Raw genomic sequence first — 19166 nt, forward strand, 5'->3', positions numbered from 1 at the left:
TCCCTGAAAAAACACTTGCAAATGATTAGTTTTCATATTCTGGGTGGGACAGGTCCTGATTCTTAGGAACAGTATCCTGATTGGATTATGAAGTTGTAGGAAATGACAAAAACATATGGCATCATTGATTTATAAATCTTTTATAAAAGCTAGTGCTTCAGCTACCTGACAAACTTCCTAGTACGTGTAAGCCTTGAAATGTTATTACAGGAAACACATCCATATGATTCCACTGCCTATATGGAGAAGCTCACCTTAGTTGGAGGCTGTATCCCTTAGATAATAGAGATATCAGTGATTAACAATTGCCTCTGTGGAGTTCTTGATCTCAGAGTCTGGAGGTGCTGACTTCTGGCTGTGGGATTACATACCTTCCCAGACATGATTACAGCTATCAGTAACAAGGATGTGGCAGGAAGTTAAATGGATGGATAGGGTATCAGTTTGAAGGGGTGGTAGGAAAAGGTGGTGACAGGGTGTTATACTCCTAGCTGGGGACAGTAAAATGGAGGCTTGTTCAGGGTCCTAGTGCAGTTAGAGAGTGCAGGGCATGAAGGTTGTTGTTTCCTAATGCGTGGGAAAAGGAACCAGTCTGGGACTCATATGCTCTGTACTTTGCAGTACCAAGAGCTGTGAGCACCAGTGTTACATAGGAAGACTGTAGTGTTTACTGTAGGCTCATAACATACAGGAAAATTTGGAAACATGCATTAGAATTATTTAATCTAGCAAGCCTTGCTTTTATAGCTTTTGTGATTGCTTCATGGTTTGGTATCTGAAATTTTTGACATGGTGATATTTAATCCTTGCAGTTTCCGGTTTTGCTAACAAAGCAGAATAAGCCAAATGGTTGTAAAAGCTGCTGGTTACTTTATAAATGCCATTCTAAGTCCAACTATTTCAACTGTTACTCATGAAATAAGAGGAATTTCTCAAAAACTGTGGTAATAGTAGCCCTATCTATTTCATGTCCTGAATCCAGAATAATGCAGCAAAGATTCCATAAGGAGTTAGATTTGGAATACAACATGAAGCAGAGACTTCAAAGAGTGTTATTATACTCCTAACACGCATATTCCCATACACAGTGTACTGTGCAGCTACCTTGTACATGATGAGCACTTAGGAGATAAACTACTGATAAATAATGAAAATCCATCCTCAAGTATGTGCAAGGTCTTGAGTGTAATTAGGAATGGGGATGGCACTGGTCAGAGACAAGTTAAAATAAGGATGTAAAAAGGAAAATCAAATGAACACCAGATATTATACTATAAATGTCATGCGGTAGCTAGCAGAAAAGACACGGTAATTCTGTCTAGTGCTCTTATGTGATAGTGATTCCATCCGAAAATCAGTCAAATGGGAAAATGTAAAGTGAATATGGTAATACAGAGACTGATTACATTGTTCAGAGCAAAAATAGGTAAGTGAGAGAACCTCACTGAATAATCTGCTGGCTTATTCTCCTCCCTTTCCTCCAGCTGGAATGGATTTTGATTTTCATTTTGTATTCTGTATTTTATTTTTATTTTTAAGTTTTGTTCAAGGGAAGCAGTAAGAAACCTTCTTTCATTTAGAAGTGCAGAAACTGTGATCCTGCTGGGGAAAGGTTCCAAAGCTCAGCTTCTGCTCCCTTGGAGCACTGGCTGATTGATTGCTCAAAGTATCTGTATAATGGTGTTAGTCTTCTGGTAGAACAGCAGACTAAATCAATTAAAATTCACAGGAGTGCTATCTGTTACACAAGACAGATTTATACTTAAAGTGAATTAAAAGACCAGATCTGCTCCTCCATGTCTTTGAAGATACTGGTAGTAAAATAATAATAATTTAGAAAGAAAAAGCTACTTAGTTTGATACAGGAAAAGTAATGCAACTAGATAATGGATTATTTTAGATTTCTTAAGAATTAGACTTTGTGATCTTCTAAATGGTGATCAACATGATTATATGAACCTTTTTATTGACCTATATTTCACAGTGTTGAAGAACCAAGGAAAAAGTAGAATCAGAGATATATTGTCAGAAGTTCAGTCTTTTAATCCCAGGGATTATTTGAGGTTTAAAATGAACTGTAATATATGGCAAGAAAATCCTGAATCCTATGGTTTCTTGGCACATCCCTGAACTAAATCCACATATCAGGAAGACTAAATTTGGAATCTGCCAATGAAATATGGAAACTATTCTCTACTGAAATTGACTATGTATACAGTTTCAAGGAGGATATCTGGAAGAAGTATGTATGTCGTTGAAGTAAACGTATATTCAATGTAATTTCTGAATATACCTTACTAGAGTATTGGCATGTGGAAGGCTGTAAGCACGAATGTGCTCCACTGAAACCAAGTCTGAGTGTATTGTTATTGTGCACAAACAGCAGCAGTATCACCTGCATTGATTCAGAGTCTTAAAACAGAATAAAATTAAGGCAATGACTGTGTTTATATGCTGTAAAAAGATTTTCCTACATCTGTAGCATGATGTCAACATCACATATCACCCCTTTTCATCTGCAAGGATAGAAGGCAGTATGGCCAATGTTAATGCTTGAGTCCAGGAAATCAGAAGTGTTCCCACATTACATAGTCTTAATATAGCCTAAAAGTCAGCAGACTGTGTTGAGGAGATAAGATAACATAAATAAAACAGCTTTGTTCTCTTCAGCTTCAGCTTGCTTATCTGATAAAGTATAGGTCAAAAAAGTGATTAAAAAGTAAAGATCTACAGTGTTCAACTGCTGAGACAGCACATCATGCCATTTCTTAAAGACAAGCATATATGACATGTAGAAAGTCTACACTCTTTGCATATAAACAAGCATCTGAAACACCTAATTGGAATACCTTCTTAAGTAGCTGTCATTCAATAATCATAACTTTGTCAGTGCTTTCTATCACTGCTTATTCTTGTTAGTTGTTGCTCCTTTAAAGAGGAGGACATGCTTCAGAGCATTCTCCAATGCTTAACACTTCCATTTCACAGAGTTTGCTTCTCCATTCTTTGATGTCAGAGTGTGTGCTCTCCATCAGTAGTGTAGGGATGAGTGACAGTCCCTCAGCTTTCCTCTATCTTCCTGAAAAGCTCCTCAGCAATCTGTCCAAGATGGTACCACCAGATGCCCTGGTCCCTGGAGCTATCCAGGGCTCCTCCTCAGCAAATAGTCAAGCAGGGAATCTGACAAGATGGCTCAGGCCCAGCTTCCCATGTGTCACTTCTGCATTGTCTGGTATCACAAGATGGTGTGTACATGTCTCTCCATTCCCTACATTGACCTCTAGCTGCTCCACCACTGGGTACATCCCCTTAGTGGAAATTTGACTGCACAATTTGAGACAGAGTGACTGGTATTTCCAAACCTCACAGGTGAAGTATCAATTCTTCATGCCTGATATGATTTTCACAAGGTAATTCCTCTCTGACTAACTTCCATCTGTTGCTTTCTTTGCCTCCAGCTTCTGCTTGCTACTTGTTTCCCTTTTTGGGAAGCATCAAGTGATATGTTGCCATATTTGCATCTTTTACGTTCATTCCTGGTCTCAGCTTTTTACTTACTTCGCTGGTCTCAGCTTGTAGGAGAGGAGCCAACAAAAAATATCATTCTTTGTACTTGCTGCTTTCCTTTTTTATCAGATTAATAATTCAAAAAACCCGAACCCACAAACCCAAGCCCATAACAGTTAGCTCAGCATGCAAACCACACCTGATCTAGATAATATTTCTGGTAATTATGGAACTCAATTTTCATACAAATGGATCTACCTCAAAGCTTTTTGCATACCTTCTATCAGCTCACTTAACACTTTACGTAGTGCCATATTTCTAAAGAACAGAATACTTTCCTAACTGTGGTGGCAGCACTGGGCATAAGCACTTTGTCCGTTTTTTTCTTTCATTTTCTGTGTGAGAGAGTTTGGATTTAAGAGCTGCTGCCATTCTGTGTTGGCAGATGCCAACAGGGGGTTTTAATAAAGCAACTTTGCAAACGATTTTGTTCTTTCCAGGAGGGGTCTTCTGTGGGTGCAGCATCCTTTTCCTGCTTAGGTCACTGGTGGCATAATTCTAGTGCTACCTTGATGCCAGCAAGATGCTCAGTCGTGTGGTTCTTTATTGTTTTGAATGGATAAAGTGGTGTGTTTTCTCTAAGTTACAGTTCCTGATTCTGTGTTTCCTACATTCGTCTCATAAATTGTTATGTAGCATTATGCAATGAAAACGGAAAGAGAAAGAGTTTAACTCTATTCTTAAACATACAAAGTTTAAATGTTCACAGTTTTGGATGCAGTTAATGTTTAAAGTATTACTTTATTCAGTGGAAGTTGATTTTGCTAGAGACAGTTTTATATGGCACTTTGTGATGGTCCAAAAACTGATGCCAGATTAATTTTTCTTTCAATTTGAATACTGAAATACAAAATATGAGACAGACATATCCTTTTTTCTCTTTTTTTTATTATATCATAATCCTTTTTAATTTTCAAAGTTTACATGTGAAAGCCATTAATGAGGGTGTTGCTTGCATTTCTGTGTTTGACCACAGTAAATGAGACTTTTTTCAAAGTGTATGTTCATGATACCTGGGAGGTAACTTGTTATACCATAACTGCTAACACAAATCCAGAAACATTTTTCTTTTCCTGTTGTCTAAAAATCAGTGATTATTGAAAGATAAATGTCAAATTCATTTATTGAGCTAAGTTAGAGGGCTCTCATTACTGAAAGCCACTATAGGTGCAATGCATAAAGTGATCCAGTCTTTTAGCCAGATCCAGTAGCACAGCTTATGACACAGAACATTTCTGTGCCATCTTGCAGTGAAGTAAATCACATAAACTGCTCATGAATCAATTATTTCAGAGGAATTATTTAAAGCATGATATGACTCTAAAAGTAGCATTTTAAAATGTCATAGAGGCCATTTAGTGTATTTAATCACAAAATAAGAAAGAAATAAATTCAGAATAGATTGTATTCTCTAGGGTGGTTCTGCACACAATTTATTTCAATGCTTAAATAATGTCATTTTCAAATCCCTTTTATTTGATTTTCATATTTTAGCATCTTTCATATATTTAATGTTTTTGAGTCTTTGGTAAAACCTGTAAGATGACTATTTGTGAATAGCTTAACTGTTTTTCTTGATCTTACTATATTATGAAATTTACAAAATCTATTAGCTAAATTTTAATAGGTTATTTACCTTGTATGCTATAAATGAGCAGAATATTATCACCAATAACTGTGTAACCAAGGCCTTACTTATAACTTTTAAAATTATCTTTCCACTTTGTTAGAGATAAAATAATGATTAAATGGTTGCACTTCCGAGAAGTTGCATTCAAACAATTTATATTCCCCTACATCATCAGCAGCTGTAAGTCTGTGGAGTTAAAACAAACTCAGGGGATAGTAGGAATTTACACTCACCAAGAATAAGGTTCAAAAGGTTTAGGCTATTCATTGCTCAAGCTGATTTTTCAGTGGTATAAAGGGTTCAAATGCTTATTTCATCCTGCAAGTACTTGAATTGTCGCATTGACTTTGATGGCAATATTCAAGAGGTTAAGCATGTAGAAAGGTGTTTTGCTATTGAAGGGCATGTAGACAGCCTGCTTAAAATCAAACCCTTTGAAATACCCTACTGAGTGACTGTTTTCTTCTGGACTTGTTTCCTTTTCTGCCTGGACAGATTTTGCCTTTCAGTCATGTTGTTAAGTACAGCAAATGTCACGGTAGGCAATTTCTTCCTTTAAGTGAAGGACTCAAGCTGTAAGTAGAACTTTTATGCTAAGTTCTGCATGAGTTAATAACTGCATTTGTACCTAAATTCTGTATGGCCCAAGTTATATTAAGAATTAAAGCTCACAACACAAATGAATTTTAATGGGAGTGTTTTACCTCAGATGGCCATTTCACTGTGTGGTTTCTGTCAAAATGAAATTGGGTCATATGTCTTTTTCATAAAAAGCTATTATGCACAAAAACTTTTAGTTTTAGGTGGCTATTTCTTTCATCAGTGTAAAGGGTTCTTGGTGCTACACAGAAATGTGGCTGTCTTTCTGTGACTGAGGACCCCATTATGCATCATTAAAGGCAATGGAACACTGGTTGTGGAATTTGGATTACCATTCATTTGTGTTGTTTAAGGAAAAGGCAGGTGGGACTTTTTTACTCTCTTTCTCCTTTCTTTCCTTCCTTTTTTTCTTTCTTTCCTTCTTTCATTTGTTCCTTTTTTCCTTCTTTCTTTCACCCTCTTTTCATCTCTTTCTCGTTTTCTCTGTCCATTAGTCGTATTTCTAGTCCCTCTGACAACTACCACTCTAACGTTACTGACAAGATACTCGTTAGTGAAAATACTTTCATTTATAAATGCCAAACATATTTTAACAAAAGCATAATCATATTTCATGTCTTGCATTTCAGGCACCACCACCCAGGAGTAGACTTGTTTGGAAGGTCTACTTGAACTTAAAAGAGTACTTCATCCTGAATGCTAGCAGCACATTCTGTCTGCATTTTTAATATTACAACTAACATCAGAGGTTATCCTATACCTTTAAAAGATTTTTGGTCATCCCTTACAGATATTGCCACAGTTTATATATGGCTGCTTTACTTTTATACCAAAATGGTGTTTTGTTCTGTTAGTTACTGTATGTGACCAATAGCAAAACAAAGAATGCGAAAAATCAGGATTTTAATATTTTGACCCATTTTGATAGATTTTAGTCTGGTTGAAGCATAATTGTGTTATACGTAGGAATAATAGGTCTCAGAATATATACTACTGGATCAGATGAAGTGTTCTTGGCCATGCAGCCAAATATCAGAATCATCCAAAAGAGGTTCACAGAAAGGAGTATATGAACCTTCATTACTCCCAGTCCAGGGGAGTGCAGGAACTTTTTTCTTCATTTTTGCATTATGTTGAATCATGATGTGCAAGTATGATTTTTTTTTTTACTAGGACTAGTCAGAAATTTGTTAGAATAATATCAGTGAATCTAACTCTTTTTAAAAATTATAAGCAACTTAACCCTTATCCAGTTAATTCTGGTATTTAATTCAGACTTTTTGTGTCATGTAGGTGCCTGAAGGGATAAATTAATAATGTTTTCTTGAAAACATTTCTCCAATAATGCAATTGTGACTGTTGTAAAATAAGATTTATTTCTTTTTTAAAACTTCAGTTTAAAAGCTGAAGGTGGACAAATTAATATGAAGAAAATTGCAAAGTATTCAAATGAAGTAATTCCCAAGACCTGCTCTTTTCTTTCAGTTTTCTCAACAGGTAAAGTCTCCAGTGTAAATTCACAAATGTTGTGGTTATGCATCTCAAGGCATTACTGAAAGACATCTGTGTCTGGTCTAATCTGTCTTCATCCCCCCCCTCAGCTTTGGTTCTTAATCCAAATGCTCAAAAGCTATTTCAAATACAAATGCTCCTACTGAGCCACTTCTGTGCAAATGTTTGCCTTGTATTTGTGTCCCCATGAGCTTCTAATTCATATGTCTGAAGCTCAGTAAGGTGCTTATACTCAATGATATCTATATCATCAGATGCTCTATGTACTCGGAAAAACACAGTATAGTAAGTCTGTTTGTATTCCCAGCCTAAAAATCAGAATGTAATGTTAGTCAGAAATAGGCTATCTATACTGACAGATGTAAAACATAAAAATATATTAAAATATAGCATCATGTTTATTCTAGCCATAGATCAGAGCAGTTCCTCTACCTTTTAAAGTTCCTTCTATTTTTTTTTTCTTTACCACGAAATAATACAATATTAATTTATCTTTTGTAAAGGACATTCTGTTACATTGATGGCTCCCAAATGGCTATTTCTTCAGTGCCAAATGATTAAGAAAACCAGAAAAGTCCTTTCCATTTAAATTTGTGGTCCATTGAGTTCGGTACTCTTGCTCTTACAGTAGCACTAGAAGACACCACTTAAGGAGAATGTGATTCTGGTCATAACCTGTGCTCTGTTGTACTCTGCCTGCATTCACAATGATTGTATTACAATTCTTAGAAGACACATTCCTGCCTGTCCCTTTTGATATGGGCATGTTGCCCATTAGAACTCCTCACCTGTCACTTCTACAGATATGTGTTTCTAGCTTTGTATTTCAGACAAGAGTATACAATCCAAATCAATTTTCATTGTACTGAGAGATTTAATTTTGAAAACACCATATTTCTTAGCAGTTTTCACAAGAATTTTTGCAACTAGAATTCCGACTACATTTTCCTTCAGAAATCCTTTCTGAAGAATGTTTTTCCTTAGGCACTGCATATGATGCCTGCTGAGTACAAGAAACTGTAAGAGAATTTTGATGTCATATGTAAACCCTAACAGAGTATGCGGTCATGTCAGGTCAGTTTTGCTAAATAAGAGGTAACAGCTATGTTCTCTACACAAACTATTTGTGCTGTCTTCCTTTCACATAGATGGCCTCTCGATGACTGGTCTTGTACTCAGCTGTGTACTGCATTGTACTGATTTATAGTCAATGCTGTCTGTGACGACTGTAAACAGCAAATATATGTGTAAATGCTATTTTCATGAATGTATTTTTTACGTATGTGAAACCCAATCTTTTTCAAATACATTATTCAAGATTGCTTCACTCTAGGGAGAGTTTTGTTTTGTAGTTTTGTGATTCACCTACATTTGGCTCCTTGGATCTCTGTGGACCTCAGGCAGGCTTTATACCACCAGGTACCACCGCATCGTCACATGCCACAACCAGAAAAGTTGTCCCATGTATTTGCTTTTTAATGAATAAACCCCATGCATCTGATGGGCTGGCACAGCCTCCTCATGCTATTCTGGACACAGAAGTTAAAAAACTCCCATGAAAGAATTGTTATTCTTTTGTTATAATTGTTATGTTAGAGTCAGAGCTTGCTTAAAGCAAAATGAAGCTCACAGGAAGGTTTGGTTCTTTGTCCTCAGCTAATAAGCATTGCCAAGGTCATAGACATATCTATCTTTCAGATAATTTTTCAATCATTTGGGAGATTCTTTGTTTGCTTTTTCATGTGCTCTGTGAAAAGACAGGCTTCAGCACAAGCTCAAGTGAAGTGGTCTGTCTTTTTAGTCACAGGGCAGGAAGGGAAAAAATTGCAGCTGAGATGCTGGCAAGGCAAGATACACACACAAGTTGCCCGCATGATACTGCAGTGCTTCAGAATGGGTCAGTTCTCAATGGGACAAGAAAACAATTCTGTCAGCCGTGACAAGCAGCCTGTGCCCTCTTCTAATGCCTTGGGCCTTATACAATCCTTCTAACTGGATATTCCTAAAGTGCAGATAAATGAGGAAATAGTAAAAAGCAGAGATAGAGGTTAAGTTTAAAATTTTTATCTGCACTAAACCAAATTTTTTTGCCAGGTCAGTTTCCAGGGTGTTTATCCAGAATCTAAGTGAGCGATCAGATGAATTCATATGAATCCTTGTGTGTTCACATTGAACTGTGCATACATCATAAGACAATTTGGTTGCTTACAGTGGGGTTTTTTCTGTGCCCTGTGCCCCCTTGAGCACCAGCAGACAAGTAGAAAAGAAACCTTAATATCTTGGAATGCAATTGAGAATATACAGAACTCTGGAACGGTAACTGTGGAGCTTATCTGTTGTTTGCCTCTTTCCCTCTGCACTCAGGGGGGAAATTGCTGTTGGAACATATGTTTCTCCTCTAAATAATTTTTTCAGTAGCAAGATCGCCAGTTGTCCATACTTTTTCCTTAAATGAAGCAGATGGATTAAAGGTCCTGGAATTAGCTTCACTGATCAAAATTAATAAAAAATACATTCTACTCTGCTGATTTCTTTGGCTTTATGCCTATAGTCAATAATGGCTGATAGGGAAGTATTTCACTGAGAAAAATATGAATCATGAATTCCAAGCTGAGTTGTGCTGTGGCTTACCTGGAGCCAAACAGTGAATTTGAAAGAGAAAAAACTTATTTGAAAGTGAACTCTCTGGAATTTCCTTGTGTTTTGCATTAAAAGTTTCACATAACTCAATTTTTAAATCTGTCTGGGGAGGTTGTTACGTGTTTTTAGTGTAATGTATGTCTCTCCATGATTCTTCTCATTTTATTGATTTTTATTTCTGACAATTACTTCTAGTCTGAGATCTGCATAGGAAATCATTCATGTGCTTTTACAGAGGATAGATTTCAAACCATTATGCTCTTCTCTTAAAACTTCCACTTTGTTGGACTACACCTATTTCACACATTTGGAGTTTGATTCACAAGCCTCTGTAACCTGATTGATTTTAAAAAGTTTTGTATTAAGCTTTTTGCTTTTAATTTTTTTAGGAATAGAACCTCAGTGAGTCTAAGTGTTGCAATAAAGAGTATCAACATTTACAGTAGAGTTGCTATTCAAATTTACCATGGCCCCTTTTCTATGAATTTGAGGTTGGAAACTGGGCAGTCTAATTCTGGGTTTCGACAGCTGTGTGATAACTACTGAACATCTCAGTCAGCTATGTGTCAATATTGCTTTTATAATATGGGATTCATGTTGATATGTGAAGTATCAACCTGCTAGATTGGATGGCTGCATCCACACGAGGAATTTGCATGGAGAGAATTCAAGTGCTCACATTAGACGAACTACAGTTTATATTTTTATCTTCTTTGGAAGTCATGGCCCTTGCCAGCTGATACAGGCTAGATGATATTCTAGAGGATATTCTGCAGCATTCTAGGGAAAGTAGGAAAGCTAATGGCTGGGAACTGAGCAATGGCCACATCTTGTTTATTAAATGGTATGGATGGATTTGTGTGGTCTTCAGAACAGAAGTAAATTGCACAAGTAAAACTTTGCAAGACCCTGACTTGGTAGAAAATTCCTAAACTCAGGAGTAAATTAAGCATCAAGACAACACATATTTTCCAGTCCTCCAAGCATTTTTTGTTAGTCCATACAAATTTTTCAGGTTTTATTTGTTTTAGCAAAATTCATTTCATAGTTTCCATGGCCGTCTTCGAAAGTGTTCTGCTTATTATCTGTGCCAGCATTAAAATGAGTTCTCAGTGTGTAGACTACTTAATATATCACTGATACAGCTAAAATTCAGCTTTGTCAATATAAGGTGCGGGGTTTTTTTATATTTAGAAAGGGAAATAATACAAGTGCTTAGTATCAGTGTTCAGATACTAATTTTTCATAGTATTATATACATGTTGTCATTGTCTATACTGTCTCTTTTTGCCTCATATAAAAATGTAATAATTTATGTACATGGCCTGCCTTCAAAGCCAAGGAAATACAGTAGCTCTGAATTAAGCTGCAGTCTTTAATATCTTCCCATGATTTCCTGGAAGAAGCAAATAACTCCTGTACTTACTTTGTTGTTGCTGTTATTGAATCTCTCTGCATGCTGATTGTTTTGCAGAAAGACTTTCAATAGAGTGTGAGTTGGTTTCAGGAAAAATGAGATTATGCTATATTTTTCAGCTGTGAAGTTAAAGATTTTTGTTGAAATCTAAGAATTGCTTGATGTTAATGTATTTCATTTGTGTTTTGGGGGTTTATGAACTGTGAAAGTGCCTGGCAGGAATGCAGCCAGCTGTTTTTTATTCTGTTTTGCTTCTCAACAGCTTTTTCTGCTATTAAATCAGACTCCTGGAATAAACACAGTGTTTGCAAGGGTTAAGACAAGCTTCTCTATATGTTTTGTTCCAGTAGTGTGTCATACTGATATGTTTGGCTTAATTTTTATAATCTTCATGTTACGGGAAGAGAAATCTGAATAGCAGGATAGCAATTTGCCACAGAGATATTACCAAAGCAAATTGGTGGTATTTTAAAGATAGATAATTGCATTGAAATAACAGAATAAAATTAAAATATATGGTCTTTCAGATATTGGATCTTTAGGCCTTGAAGAAGTACTATCTCCATTGAAATAATTATTCCATTGATGTATTTGGCTGCTGTTAAGATTTCTTTTTTTCCTGCTAGCTTAGTGTTCTCTTCAGGCTTTTTTTTTTTTTTTTTTTTTTTTTTTTTTTTTTTTTTTTTGTGGTGATGATGATTAACAATTCTGAGCTAATATGCTAGACCCATTTCTGTTAATTCATTCATGTCCAGGAACATTTTGTTGTTCCTACAGACATCACTCTGCAACTTTGTGAATGTAAGTAGTGGTTGTTTATCTATCTAGTGCGCTTGACAGAAAATGTACATAATTTGTGTATTTCCTTCAATAGTCCACATCTACTATGGACTCTGAAGGTATTGGTGGGCAAATGTTAATGGTTTCAGAGCATTCTCTAGCAATCATTTAATGAAACAACCAAAAAAATGCTGTATAATCTGCTAATATCAGCATTTACAATGTAATTGTTTGAAAATGAATGTTGTATAGTTTTATGTCTAATTAGTTTATGCTGATTATCACAAAACACTTAAAACTGTAATAACTAAACAGAATAATTGAATTATTGAAAATTAGGCCTCAATGTCCAAACTATATAGGTGAAATTATGTTCTCTTGGATCACATATTCCTCTGAATTCTCCTGATAGAAAATATATCTGCTCTAATAGCTGGCCCTCATTTCCACAGTCCTGACTTAATGCTACTTGCAAGCTGTGAATCAGTGAAAAGTGATCTGGTAAAAGAGACAGTGGCTCAATGAAATTATAGAAGTAGCAAGAGAGTGAAAGCAGATGGGTTTTTTTTCTGAGAATAAATTTTATCTCAAAATATGGTGAGCTACTGCAAGCTGTGTTCTTTGCCACATTTCTGATTATTCTCTTGGAGCTGAATATTTGAATGTGTTTTGTTTGTGTTTTTACCATGTGTATACTCACAGTCTTCTGTGAGTATAAATTGGAGAGTAAAGGCTTTTTGTTTAAATGCAGTAAAAAGTGGCAAAACTGATTTACTTTCTTCCAAATTGTGCCTGTTTTTGCAAGTCAGGGGAAGAAAATCAGGAAACTGGCATTAACAAACCATGCAATCTATGATTTTTTTCAGGTTAAAAAGAACTATGGAAAGGTTAATTTCAGATGAGTAAGGCTGTAACGTAGGCTGGAACACAAACGTGTCTCTAGGACCTGTGTAGCATATGTAACCTACTCTGCTGACATTTACATTTAAATTAATTAGGTAATGGGTCTTCTCAAAATGATATATCAAATAAATTATTAATTCTATATCTTATTTGGCCAGATAGTAACCCTAATTTATGTTGATTTCATGATATGTACCAAATAGTGCATAGTCTAGATTTGGCTTATGAAGACAATGGTGAGAGTGTGTTCTAAAGGAATAAAAAGAAGTTTTAAGAACCCTAGCATTCTTTTATGCTATACTACAGCAAGAGTGATGGTTCATATAAAAAACAGTGTAAAACAATAGAAGTATACTGAAGAATATCAGGGGCTAGCTGACATATACCGTTTGATACATGACAGAATTGTTAACAGTTTGCATGAACTTTTCATAAATACAGATTTGTATATGCATGTTGTCTTGAGGTTCAGGCCTGGAGCCTTTGCTTATTTGTAAAAAAAGAAAGGGAAAAATTTGTCTGAATTTGAATTTCAAGATCAAGCATTGAAAGTAATTGATCTGTGGAATGAAGGTCAGGCCAGGAGAAAGTTCATGTGGCTCACTCATTTTTTTATTATGTTGACTTTGTGCTGCCATCTTTTATTCACTGATATACACAGGGCTCTAAAAGAATGTGGAACTTGCACAGCCTTCTGACCAGATAGGGATATCTGCTGTGATCACAGCCATTCTTCAGGATTTTGTTAATCTTCTTTAAACAGTAGATAGACCTCCTCTAACCCTGAAAAAAACCCAACCCTAAAAACCCAAAAACCCAAAGGTGAGAATCTAAATAACAATTTCCAAAATGAAGCTTTCTGCATCTGTGAAGTTGTCTTACCCTGAAGACCTTCATGGCAACCACAAAGTTTTGCTATTGCAGATACAGAAATAAGACATCTCTCTGTGCAGCTGTCCTGGAAAGCCCATTTTAGCAATCATTCTCAAAGATTGCTGAACACACATGGACCGAGAGTGAGGTGTCCTAAAAAAACTTTAATGCAAATGCCTAATGTTAGGGCTTGTCAAGTGCTGCAGCATCATGTCAGTACCCCAGGTACAGTCAGTACCAAGGCTGAGCACATATTCCCAATATGCAAATGTGTATGAACACACAACAGGGCTATATGCAACATGTCAACACAGAGGGAAAACACAGTGCTCATGTAGACACAAACTGCACCAATTGCCTGATTCTGTTTCTGTTCACTTGTCTAACTGGTCAGGATGAAACCCTGTTAATGGAAAATACATATATATATATATATATATATATATACATATATGTATGTATATGCATTATATATATATATGAACACATATATATATGTATTTTTATATATGTGTATATATATATATATGTAATATATATGCACACACACATACACAATATCACTTCAATAACTAGCCTTTGGACACCTAGCTTGTCCAATAACTGAACTTTGATGTCCCCAGTTGCTGGCACTTGAGCATGCTATCCCACCCCCAGGCTCATTAGCCTGACTCCTTCTGGGACACATGCCCTTTGCCCATCCATATATCCAGACACACAGACTAGGGATCCTTTCAGTTACTACCCCTAGGCACTCATCATCTACCCATCAGTCTTGGATCTTCTGGTCGCTGGTGGCCTCACACACTGACATGAATGTGCCAGTGGCCTTCTGGCCCCTCCACTAGCCAGCTCATAGACCCTCTGACCTCTCCAGTATCCAGCCCAGACCTATGTTTGCTTCACTACCTGGCTCCCAGACCTCTTACCTGACTTGACCTAGTCCAATCCAGCTATCACACTCTAACATATGACATCATCATATCAGAATATCAGTGCAATCCAGTGCCTCCATCAGAGAGAGAGGGACCGGCGTGACTTATGGTCCCCACATGAGCTGCTGACACGCAGATTGTTATACACACAAAATGTAGGCTCTCACCCCAAATAACACTTGGAGTTAAATGGAGCACAGGGCAGGCTGTGCAGGTCATATACAGAGCATAGCCAGTTAAGTGTACAGATGAGACCCTGTTTGAAATCGACTGGCCCTTTTCATCTCTTTGCCCCTCTATTTTCCCATGCTCGCTCCTCCTCAGAACCCCTTGATCTCTGCCTTTCCCTATCTTTGGTTCTGCCTCTAAGCATCCCATATTAGGCTTTGTACAATCTCAAAATGCACTTCCCCTTCATCCTAGAAGCGTCTCACGTTTCCTAGGAAGTAACTCCTTCAGTATATGAAGTGATCCATGGAGATCCTTCCCCATAGAGTCTGGAAGACAGGTAACCCACAGTCCATCAGTTGAGGCTTTTATGGGATGGCTGGGACAGGGGCTCATCTCTGTCTGGCTTATTTTGTTTCCCCTCCAGCCATTTTGTCTGTGTGCTCCTTCAAATTTGTGGAGATGGTAATTTAATAACTTATTCTAAATGGTACAGTCTTTAAACATTGATCTAAGAGAAGAAGCTGCTGCTTTTTTCCTTCTTTCCCCTCAAATAATAGTTCGATGATTAAAGTACAAGTTGAGAAATCCTAGTTCAGCTTATTCCAGAGAGAATGTCTCTAAATCAAAACGACAGGATCTTTGAGGAGGGAGAACTTTATTCTTCAGTTACTATAACTTTCAGGTCTTTAACTAAGAGGTTACAAATCTCTGATTTCTCTTTAGCACTTTGGGTCCATAAAATATTAAGAATTCATTCTTCATTGATATATTTTTGGTAAGAATATCTTGAGAACATGTCTTTCTTAATGAAAGTAGACTACAGTATAAAAGTTAGGGTAATAGAAGAAAATATGGATGTGATTCACTGTGGACAGGGTGTGGATTTCAGCCTGGGTATCTAATTTTTTGTATGAAAACCTTAATAAGTAAGTTATTGTATGAAAGAAAATAAGTGATATCTGTTCTTCTCTTGACAGAGTTTTAAGATAGGGTGAGACTTGATTATATGAGCTTGATATAATTGATAATATGGCTTGATTTCTGAGCCATATCTTTTTCCCTAAGGCTCTGCTTGTAGGAATAATCTTTGCCTCTTGGGGACATTTGCCTCTTGGGGTGGAGGTGAACTTCCATCCCTGGAATTGTTCAAGTCCAGGTTGGATAGGATTCTGAGCAATCTCCTCTGGTGAAAGGTGTCTGTGCCCATGGCAGGAGGATTGGAACGAACTGATCTGTAAGGTCCCTTGCAGCCTAAACTATTCAGTGACTCTATGATTGGGGGTTAATTTTTCTCCCGGGCTGGAGCACAACAGCTGGCAGCCCCCAATACTGCACTGTAGTGTACCAGCTCACATTAGAACTTCTTTGCTTTCTTTGCAATTTATAGAGCAGTAAAGCCCAGGCCTGCATGCAAAAGAACACTACAGTAAAACAAAAAATCAAATTTTATTGTATGTGATGGACTGAAGCTCTGTTATTATAAACAGAACTGTATTTTACTAGCATTTATACTATGCATATCCAGTTGATTGTATGTAAAATCTTGAGTTGAGCAACTTCTAGGATTGTAATTTATTACACATTCAATTTTTCAAAGATATAAAGAGAAACGGGAACACTGAACTCTAGAAAATAAACCTCAGACTTAACATTTTTATGTATTTTGTCTCATATTTTATCAAAGGCATTCTGTATTTTTTGACATTAATACTTGATCTCTTAATGATTCCCATTTCTACATAAATTTAAATTACAAAACCATGCAGAAATGAACACATTGCAATAACGAAATCTGTATCAGGTTAAGTACAATATATAAATTTTACTAGCATTTGAAACAAAATTCAGACTCCATCTGTCATATATTATCTCCAGAGAAGTAAGGACATGCACATAGGTAATTGGATTATGAGAAACTGAAAAACACCCAAAGTGCCTTACACAGAGTATACGATATTCATTCTTGGCTTTAACAATGTTTTTTTTTTTTTAATTTTGTATGAAAGATTTTAATGGTAGAAATTCATACTTCTAATAAAATGAAAAATGTATAGCTGCATTGAATAGGAGTTTTCAGTATTTCCCCAATTAGATGCTCTATATAAAAGAAAATAAGATACAATAAATCTGGCTCAGCTCAAAGGAATTTAAGATGTTTTTATATTTCATAAAAGCCTTAGAATGCTGACTCATCCATTTCTGATGTTTGATTATTGGCATACTTTGTGTGAAATATTTCTGATGCAATGAAAAGAATTGAAATCTTACTGTCACTGTGCTAAAAAAATGTATAAAACTTGCCATAAAAATTTCTAGTAATTGTAAGGAAAATGAATATAACAAATAGCTTTATAATTTACTCTCAAAACTTTTAAAATATTTTTTCTCTACCTTTGAGGCAGTAGGAAGACCGACATCAAATGTCTGACATTTATTTTCTTTCCTTCCTTGCTGATTTATCCCTTCACCAGATTTTCAAGGAAGAAATTATCACACCCTCTTGAAAGGACTTAGTATCCTGTCACTTCATGGCTACAGTTTTTGAAGTTAAATGCCAAGTTTTCTAATTTTCACTTTGTTGTTTCAAATGGCTGACTGCTCCCTCCATTTTCTGCAGGAGAGTAGTTTGTGCCAGAATGAGCTTTTAGTGCAAGAATCTCGGTGGGAAAAAATTAACCTTCTTTGGAATATGTAGCACCATATAATGCTCTTCCAAAATCAGCAATGCATGTCCATGCATCCTTGCATGATTTATTTTAGGATGAGGTCAGGCTTTTGAAGATGCTTGTTTATTTCCAAAGACAAGGGTCTTTGTTTTCTTGACTCTAAAAGATCTAGTGACTCTAAAAGGTAACTAGTACCACTTAAATAGCCTGCAGGTGTTTAAGTTGAATAGAAATGTCCTACAGTGGAAAAAAAAAAAAGTAAACTTGCACAGTTTTTCTTTTTGTTGGTTTGGTTGTGGGTTTTTTGTGTGGTTGGTTGGTTGGTTGGTTGGTTGGGTTTTTTTGAAAAACCACATTAGCAGCAAAGAATCTGACTTTTGACTTCAATAAACATCTTACAGATAAATTTAGGCTGAGATGAATTACCCACTGGACTTGCCTGTCTTTCTGCACAGACAGATGCCTAAGTTTAGATTTCTAAAGCTACGTGAAGTGACTCGCACCATAACAACTGAAAAGATGTGTAAGCAGATTTTCTGACTTGTGTGATCCTTCAGTCTTCACCTTATTCATTAGTTTAAGCCTACCCTTGGACATCTCTGAAAAGCTCAGATAATGTGTTTCCTATATGGTAGTTCTTGTAAATGTTGCCTATTTTCTACTTGTTTTGGGTGTTTTGTTAATAACCAACTTTTTCACTACACGGGATTTAAATGAGGATTTCTGAGTTCTACATAAGATTCACGTGTTAATGAATGGTGTTGCTGGATTGATCCTGTTTTTCTGCACTGTTCTTGGAGATTTTAAGGTTTCTATTGATATCTCCCCTGTAGTGACGAGAGAAGATGGGTGATTATGAATAAGCAGCACAATGGCAATATTTAATAACAGTGAGCACATGGGCTAACACAATACAATGTACTGATGAAAAAGTACTCTGATTTCCACAGTAATCAAAACTGTCTGTAATCTATGCAATATTCATTTCACTTTAAAAAGAAAATGGTTCTTTTATGTCTTCAGATAACCTAAACAATAAAGTAGTTATTAAAATGGAAATCCTGAGTTTGCATGTGCATATGAAAGGATTCAGAAAAGACAGACTAATATACCTGGAACTTTTGTGTGTGCTAGCTGTAGGAATACGTGTGACTTTATAAATATTTATACATGGTTCAAAGCCATCTGTCAACAATTAAAATATATGTCACATTTAATAACATAGTCTGCATAGATTAGGATTACTATAATTAGACCATTGCGCACATATTACAGCTGCAAAATGCATGAGCCAGGCTTTCTCAGGAATTTCGAAAAAGGCTTCCTCTATTTTATAATATTCTCCATGGTATTTGATTGCATCTGAATAAGTAATGCTGCAGAGAAATAGCATAGGCAGCTACTTGAACTTGAAGCTAGCTTTTCTGAGAAAAGTTATAATCTTATCACACATACAAAGACCCAATGGGATC

General features: G+C 36.2%; 1 protein-coding gene across 1 annotated transcript in view; it reads left to right on the forward strand.

Moving 5' to 3' along the window:
* GPC5 (glypican 5) overlaps positions 1-19166 on the forward strand; it is a gene marked incomplete at both ends in the record, with an annotated part of 614716 nt that overhangs the window by 294472 nt on the left and 301078 nt on the right. The window lies entirely within an intron of this gene.

Source organism: Coloeus monedula (genome assembly GCF_965178545.1).
Source record: "Coloeus monedula genome assembly, chromosome: 3".
NCBI classification, from domain to species: Eukaryota; Metazoa; Chordata; class Aves; order Passeriformes; family Corvidae; genus Coloeus; species Coloeus monedula.